At 39.5% G+C, this 7,727-nt stretch overlaps 1 non-coding gene across 1 annotated transcript; it reads right to left on the bottom strand.

Annotated features, from left to right (window-relative positions):
- Positions 1-442: 442 nt before the first annotated feature.
- On the bottom strand, positions 443-550 carry LOC148554079 (small nucleolar RNA R71). Its single transcript, XR_015893612.1, has one exon. It is a non-coding gene; the product is annotated as a small nucleolar RNA R71 (small nucleolar RNA).
- Between the last annotated feature and the right edge of the window lie 7,177 nt (positions 551-7,727).

Genomic DNA, 7,727 nt, shown 5'->3' with positions numbered 1-7,727 from the left:
ACAATCCAGAGATAACCTTTCAGAAATTTTCGAACAAGAAGAGGAGATGGCAGCCGAAAATAATAATAATGCAAGGAGAATGCTTGGTGACTTTACTGCACCTAATTCCAATTTACATGGAAGAAGCATCTCCATTGCTGCCATTGGAGCAAACAATTTTGAGCTGAAACCTCAGCTAGTTTCTCTGATGCAGCAGAACTGCAAGTTTCATGGACTTCCATCTGAAGATCCTTTTCAGTTCTTAACTGAATTCTTGCAGATCTGTGATACTGTTAAGACTAATGGAGTAGATCCTGAAGTCTACAGGCTCATGCTTTTCTCATTTGCTGTAAGAGACAGAGCTAGAATATGGTTGGACTCTCAACCTAAAGATAGCCTGAACTCTTGGGATAAGCTGGTCACGGATTTCTTAGCCAAGTTCTTTCCTCCTCAAAAGCTGAGCAAGCTTAGAGTGGATGTTCAAACCTTCAAATAAAAAGATGGTGAATCCCTCTATGAAGCTTGGGAAAGATACAAACAGTTGACCAAAAAGTGTCCTTCTGACATGCTTTCAGAATGGACCATCCTGGATATATTTTATGATGGTTTATCTGAGTTATCAAAGATGTCATTGGATACTTCTGCAGGTGGATCCATTCACCTAAAGAAAATGCCTGCAGAAGCTCAAGAACTCATTGACATGGTTGCTAATAACCAGTTCATGTACACTTCTGAGAGGAATCCTGTGAGTAATGGGACGCCTATGAAGAAGGGAGTTCTTGAAGTTGATACTCTGAATGCCATATTGGCTCAGAACAAAATATTGACTCAGCAAGTCAATATGATTTCTCAGAGTCTGAATAGAATGCAAGCTGCATCCAACAGTACTCAAGAGGCTTCTTATGCAGAAGAAGCTTATGATCCTGAAAACCCTGCAATAGCAGAGGTGAATTACTTAGGTGAACCTTATGGAAACACCTATAACCCATCATGGAGAAATCATCCAAATCTCTCATGGAAGGATCAAAGGCCTCAACAAGGCTTTAATAATGGTGGAAGAAACAGGTTTAGCAATAGCAAGCCTTTTCCATCATCCACTCAGCAACAGACAGAGAATTCTGAGCAGAATCCATCTAGCTTAGCAAATTTAGTCTCTGATCTATCTAAGGCCACTGTGAGTTTCATGAATGAAACAAGGTCTTCCATTAGAAATTTGGAAGCACAAGTGGGCCAGCTGAGTAAAAGGATCACTGAAATCCCTCCTAGTACTCTCCCAAGAAATACAGAAGAGAATCCAAAAGGAGAGTGCAAGGCCATTGACGTAAGCACCATGGCCGAACCTGTAAGGGAAGGAGAGGACGTGAATCCCAAGGGGGAAGACCCCTTATGCCATTCATGAGCTCTGATGAGTATTCCTCTTCTGAAGAGAATGAGGATGTTACTGAAGAGCAAACTGCCAAGTTTCTTGGTGCAATCATGAAGCTAAATGCCAAATTATTTGGCATTGAAACTTGGGAAGATGAACCTCCCTTGTTCACCAATGAACTAAGTGATCTGGATCAACTGACATTGCCTCAGAAGAGACAGGATCCTGGAAAGTTCATAATACCTTGTACCATAGGCACCATGATCTTTAAGGCTCTGTGTGACCTTGGTTCAGGAATAAACCTCATGCCCCTCTCTGTAATAGAGAAACTGGGAATCTATGGGGTGCAAGCTGCTAAAATCTCATTAGAGATGGCAGACAATTCAAGAAAACAGGCTTATAGACAAGTAGAGGACATGTTAGTGAAGGTTGAAGGCTTTTACATCCCTACTGATTTCATAGTCTTGGATACTGGAAAGGAAGAGGATGAATCCATCATCCTAGGAAGACCTTTCCTAGCCACAGCAAGAGCTGTGATTGATGTGGACAGAGAAGAATTGATCCTTCAATTAAATAAGGACAACCTTGTGTTTACAACTCAAGGATCTCTCTCTGCATCCATGGAGAGGAAGCAGAAAAAGTTTCTCTCAAAGCAGAGTCAAACAAAGCCCCCACAGTCAAACTCTAAGTTTGGTGTTGGGAGACCACAACCAAACTCTAAGTTTGGTGTTGAACTCCCATATCCAAACTCTAAGTTTGGTGTTGGAGAGTCTCAACAATGCTCTGAACATCTGTAAGGCTCCATGAGAGCCCACTGTCAAGCTATTGACATTAAAGAAGTGCTTGTTGGGAGGCAACCCAATTTTTATTTATCTAACTCTATTTTTTCTTAGTTATATGTCTTTGTAGGTTCATGATCATGAGGAGTCACAAAATAAATATAAAAATTGAAAACGGAATCAAAAACAGCAGAAGAAAAATCACACCCTGGAGGAGCATCTGTCTGGCGTTCAACGCCAGAACAGAGCATGGTTCTGGCGCTGAATGCCCAAAATGGGCAGCATCTGGGCACTGGACGCCAGAATTGCACCCTGGAGAAAAGCTGGTGCTGAATGCCCAGAACAGGCATGGTTCTGGCGTTCAACGCCAGAAATGGCCAGTAAATGGGCGTTGAACGCCCAAAATGGGCACCAACCTGGCGCTGAACGCCCAGAGTTGTGTGCAAGGGCATTTTGCATGCCTAAATTGGTGCAGGGATGTAAATGCCTTGACACCTCAAGATCTGTGGACCTCACAGGAACACCTCAGGATCTGTGGACCTCACAGGATCCCTACCTACCTCACCCTCTCTTTCTCCATTCATGACCATCCCTTCTGTTTTCTATTCACCACTCACATCCATACACACATCCCTCCATCTCCTCCATATCTTCTTCTTCTTCTTCTATTCTTTCTTCTTTTGCTCGAGGGCGAGCAACATTCTAAGTTTGGTGTGATAAAAGCATAAGCTTTTTGTTTTTCCATTACCATTAATGGCACCTAAGACCAGAGAAACCTCCAGAAAAGGGAAAGGGAAGACAAAGGCTTCCACCTCCGAGTCATGGGAGATGGAAAGATTCATCTCAAGGGTCTATAGCTCAGTGGTAGAACATGTGGCTACAAATCAAGAGATCCCTGAGATACCTTAGGGGATGCACTTCCCTCCACATAAATATTGGGAGCAAATCAACACCTCCCTAGGAAAATTAAGTTCCAACATGGGACAACTAAGGGTGGAACATCAAGAGCACTCCATCATCCTTCATGAAATAAGAGAAGATCAAAAAGCAATGAGGGAGGAGCAACAAAAACAAGGAAGGGACATAGAAGAGCTCAAGGACATCATTGGTTCCTCAAGAAGGAAACGCCACCATCACTAAGGTGGATTCATTCCTTGTTCTTATTTCTTCTATTTTTCGTTTTCTATGTTATGTGCTTATCTATGTTTGTGTCTTCATTACATGATCATTAGTAGTTAGTAACTTTGTCTTAAAGTTATGAATGTCCTATGAATCCATCACCTCTCTTAAATGAAAAATGTTTTAACTTAAAAGAACAAGAAGTACATGACTTTTGAATTTATCCTTAAACTTAGCCTAATTATATTGATGTGGTAACAATGCTTCTTGTTTTCTGAATGTATGCTTGAACAGTGCATATGTCTTTTGAAGTTGTTGTTTAAGAATGTTAAATATGTTGGCTCTTGAAAGAATGATGACAAGGAGACATGTTATTTGATAATCTGAAAAATCATAAAAATGATTCTTAAAGCAAGAAAAAGCAGCAAAGAACAAAGCTTGCAGAAAAAAAAAAGAAGAGGCGAAAAAAATAGAAAGAAAAAGCAAGTAGAAAAAGCCAAAAGCTCTTAAAACCAAGAGGCAAGAGCAAAAAGCCAATGACCCTTAAAACCAAAAGGCAAGGGCAAATAAAAAGGATCCCAAGGCTTTGAGCATCAGCGGATAGGAGGGCCTAAAGGAATAAAATCCTGGTCTAAGCGGCTAAACCAAGCTGTCCCTAACCATGTGCTTGTGGCGTGTAGGTGTCAAGTGAAAACTTGAGACTGAGCGGTTAAAGTCAAGGTCCAAAGCAAAAAAAGAGTGTGCTTAAGAACCCTGGACACCTCTAATTGGGGACTTTAACAAAGCTGAGTCACAATCTGAAAAGGTTCACCCAATTATGTGTCTGTAGCATTTATGTATCCGGTGGTAATACTGGAAAACAAAGTGCTTAGGGCCACGGCCAAGACTCATAAAATAGCTGTGTTCAAGAATCATCATACTAAACTAGGAGAGTCAGTAACACTATCTAAACTCTGAGTTCCTATAGATGCCAATCATTCTGAACTTCAATGGATAAAGTGAGATGCCAAAACTATTCAAGAGGCAAAAAGCTATAAGTCCCGCTCATATGATTGAAGCTCTGTTTCATTGATAGTTTGGAATTTATAGTATATTCTCTTCTTTTTATCCTATTTGATTTTCAGTTGCTTGGGGACAAGCAACAATTTAAGTTTGGTGTTGTGATGAGCGGATAATTTATACGTTTTTTGGCATTGTTTTTAGTATGTTTTTAGTAGGATCTAGTTACTTTTAGGGATGTTTTCATTAGTTTTTATGTTAAATTCATATTTCTGGACTTTACTATGAGTTTGTGTATTTTTCTGTGATTTCAGGTATTTTCTGGCTGAAATTGAGGGACTTGAGCAAAAATCAGATTCAGAGGTTGAAGAAGGACTGCTGATGCTGTTGGATTCTGACCTCCCTGCACTCAAAGTGAATTTTCTAGAGCTACAGAATTCGAAATGGCGCGCTTCCAATTGTGTTGGAAAGTAGACATCCAGGGCTTTCCAGAAATATATAATAGTCTATACTTTGCTCGAGAATAGACGACGTAAATTGGCGTTCAACGCCAGCTCTCTGCCCAATTCTGGAGTTCAGCGCCAGAAATGGATCAAGAACCAGAGTTGAACGCCAGAAATGGATCAAAACCTGGCGTTCAACTCCACAAATGGCCTCTACACGTGGAAACTTAAAGCTCAGCCCAATCACACACCAAGTGGGTCCCGGAAGTGGATTTATGCATCAATTACTTACTTATGTAAACCCTAGTAGCTAGTCTATTATAAATAGGACCTTTTACTATTGTATTAGACATCTTTGGACGCCTGGTTCTTAGATCAGAGGGGCTGGCCATTCGGCCATGCCTGGACCTATCACTTATGTATTTTCAACGGTAGAGTTTCTGCACTCCATAGATTAAGGTGTGGAGCTCTACTGTTCCTCAAAGATTAATGCGAAGTACTACTGTTTTCTATTCAATTCATCTTATTTCGCTTCTAAGATATTCATTCGCTCTTCAACCTGAATGTGATGAACATGACAATCATCATCATTCCCTATGAACGCGTGCCTGACAACCACTTCCGTTCTACCTTCGACTGAATGAGTATCTCTTAGATCTCTTAATCGGAATCTTCGTGGTGTAAGCTAGAATGATGGCGGCATTCAAGAGAATCCGGAAAGTATAAACCTTGTCTGTGGTATTCCGAGTAGGATTCAATGATTGAATGACTGTGACGAGCTTCAAACTCACGAGTGCTGGGCGTTAGTGACAGACGCAAAAGGAGGGTGAATCCTATTCCAGCATGATCGAGAACCGACAGATGAATAGCCGTGCCGTGACAGGGTGCGTTGACCATTTTCACTGAGAGGAGGGGATGTAGCCACTGACAACGGTGATGCCCTTGCATAAAGCCAGCCATCGAAAGGAGTAAGACTGATTGGATGAAGATAGCAGGAAAGCAGAAGTTCAGAGGAACGAAAGCATCTCTATTCGCTTATCTGAAATTCTCACCAATGATTTACATAAGTATTTCTATCCCTATTCTAAAAACTATTTTCAAAAACCCCATTACTATTTTATATCCGCCTGACTGAGATTTACAAGGTGACCATAGCTTGCTTCATACCAACAATCTCCGTGGGATTCGACCCTTACTCACGTAAGGTATTACTTGGACGACCCAGTGCACTTGCTGGTTAGTTGTGCGAAGTTGTGAACCATGGTATTGGCATCATGTTTTTGGCGCCATTACCAGGGAAAGAAAGAGCGATGAATTTTACATAATTAAAGTGTAATCACAATTTCTGCGCACCAAGTAGTAATATCTAGCACTACAATAAAAAGGGTTAAAACGGCGGTTATTTTGGGGAATTACGACGGTTAGAACCGCCATTATGACCAAAACTGGCGCCTCCAAGAAACGCCATTATTCTGGGCGCCATTCTGGTTATTACGGCGGTTTTATGAAAACCGCCATAATAACCTGTGGATAATACGGCAATTTTTTGAGGGTTAAAATGGCAGTTTGTAACCGCCATTATTCCGCATAAAATGGCGGTTTTTGAGTTGTTTAAAATGGCGGCTATAACCGCCGTTTTTACCAGGATGTTGTGGCATCATTTCTGTTTAAAATGGCGGTTTCTAACCGCCGTTTTTACCATTATAACCGCCATTTTTACAAGGTTATAATGGCATCTTTTGTGTTTAAAATGGCAGTTTCTAACCGCCATTTTTACCAAAATATAATGGCATCATTTTCGTTTAAAATGGCAGTTTTTAATCGCCGTTTTTACCAACGTATAATGGCATCGTTTTCATTTAAAATGGGGGTTTCTATCCGCCATTTGTACCTAATTATGATGACAATTTTATGCTTTTTAAAATAAGATTGAAGTCACCAATTTAAAGTGATATTTTTGAAATTCACTTAAAAATCTCGTAATAACCAAAAGGCATAGCCATAAATCAAATATCATAAGACGATTTTTAATTCATACATGATCCAAGACATAATTGAAATGTTATATTTCAAAAACAAAGTATCAAAGTAGTTGTATATATGCAAATTAATTTTTTTTCTTAGAACTCCAATGAGATTGAAGCTTCCAGTGAGCCATTTGCCAGCAGGAACAGAAGTGAGCACCACCTTTTGATTCATACTGACTCAGGTTTTTTATTGCATTTTCAAATGCCTTTGTGTTTGATGTTTTTCCATCACCAACTCTTCATACTGACTCAGGTTTCTGATTGCATTTTCAAATGCCTTAGTGTTTGATGTTTTTCCATCACCAACTCCTCCATAATCAGCCAATGATGCACTGTGTGCTCTGCAGTTTACAAATGAATTGCTTCTAGAACCACTCTTTGATCTTCTGCTCTCACCTTTCTTTAAATTCAGCAACACAATCACCACAATCAAACCACAAACTAGTCTCATACCCTGCAAAATCAAATATGTATAAAATAATAAAATATACAAATAAAAATATATAGTAAAGTTTAATAAAAAAATTGCATAAAAAGAGGGTCTTATTACTTCTATCCTCATGTTATTATCTTTTAAGAGGAGATTCTTCAAGTACTAAGAGGAAAATAAAAGGCACTCGTATTATATTAAAAAAAATTCACAATAATTATATAAAAAAAAAGAGAGCAAAGTGGAATAAAGAAGACAAAAGGAAGAGACAGAATGCCTACTAACCTCAACTTAAGGTGACTCTATTAACTTGAAATTGACTTCAAATTGTGCTGCATTTTGGAGGTATTGCATCATTCAGGAGAGCCAGAATGAGCAGTGACACACTCTACAGTCCTAAACCCTCTTCCTCTCTGAGTGAATGATAACAACAGCAGAAATCAGATACAGGATAAGCAATTTCTGTATTTTTCCATTTTATATAACAAATAATGAGGCCTTGGCTTATACGTTAATACCTTTCTCCTTTGAATATTCAAATCTTTGTGTTGAACTTTTTGACACGATTGATTTTTGAGTTTCACT

Source organism: Arachis ipaensis, chromosome B7, assembly GCF_059453495.1.
Source record: "Arachis ipaensis isolate K30076 ecotype BB chromosome B7, ASM5945349v1, whole genome shotgun sequence".
NCBI classification, from domain to species: domain Eukaryota; kingdom Viridiplantae; phylum Streptophyta; class Magnoliopsida; order Fabales; family Fabaceae; genus Arachis; species Arachis ipaensis.
Note: the sequence above shows the minus strand (reverse complement) of the source record. Positions and strands in the feature narration are given on the sequence as shown.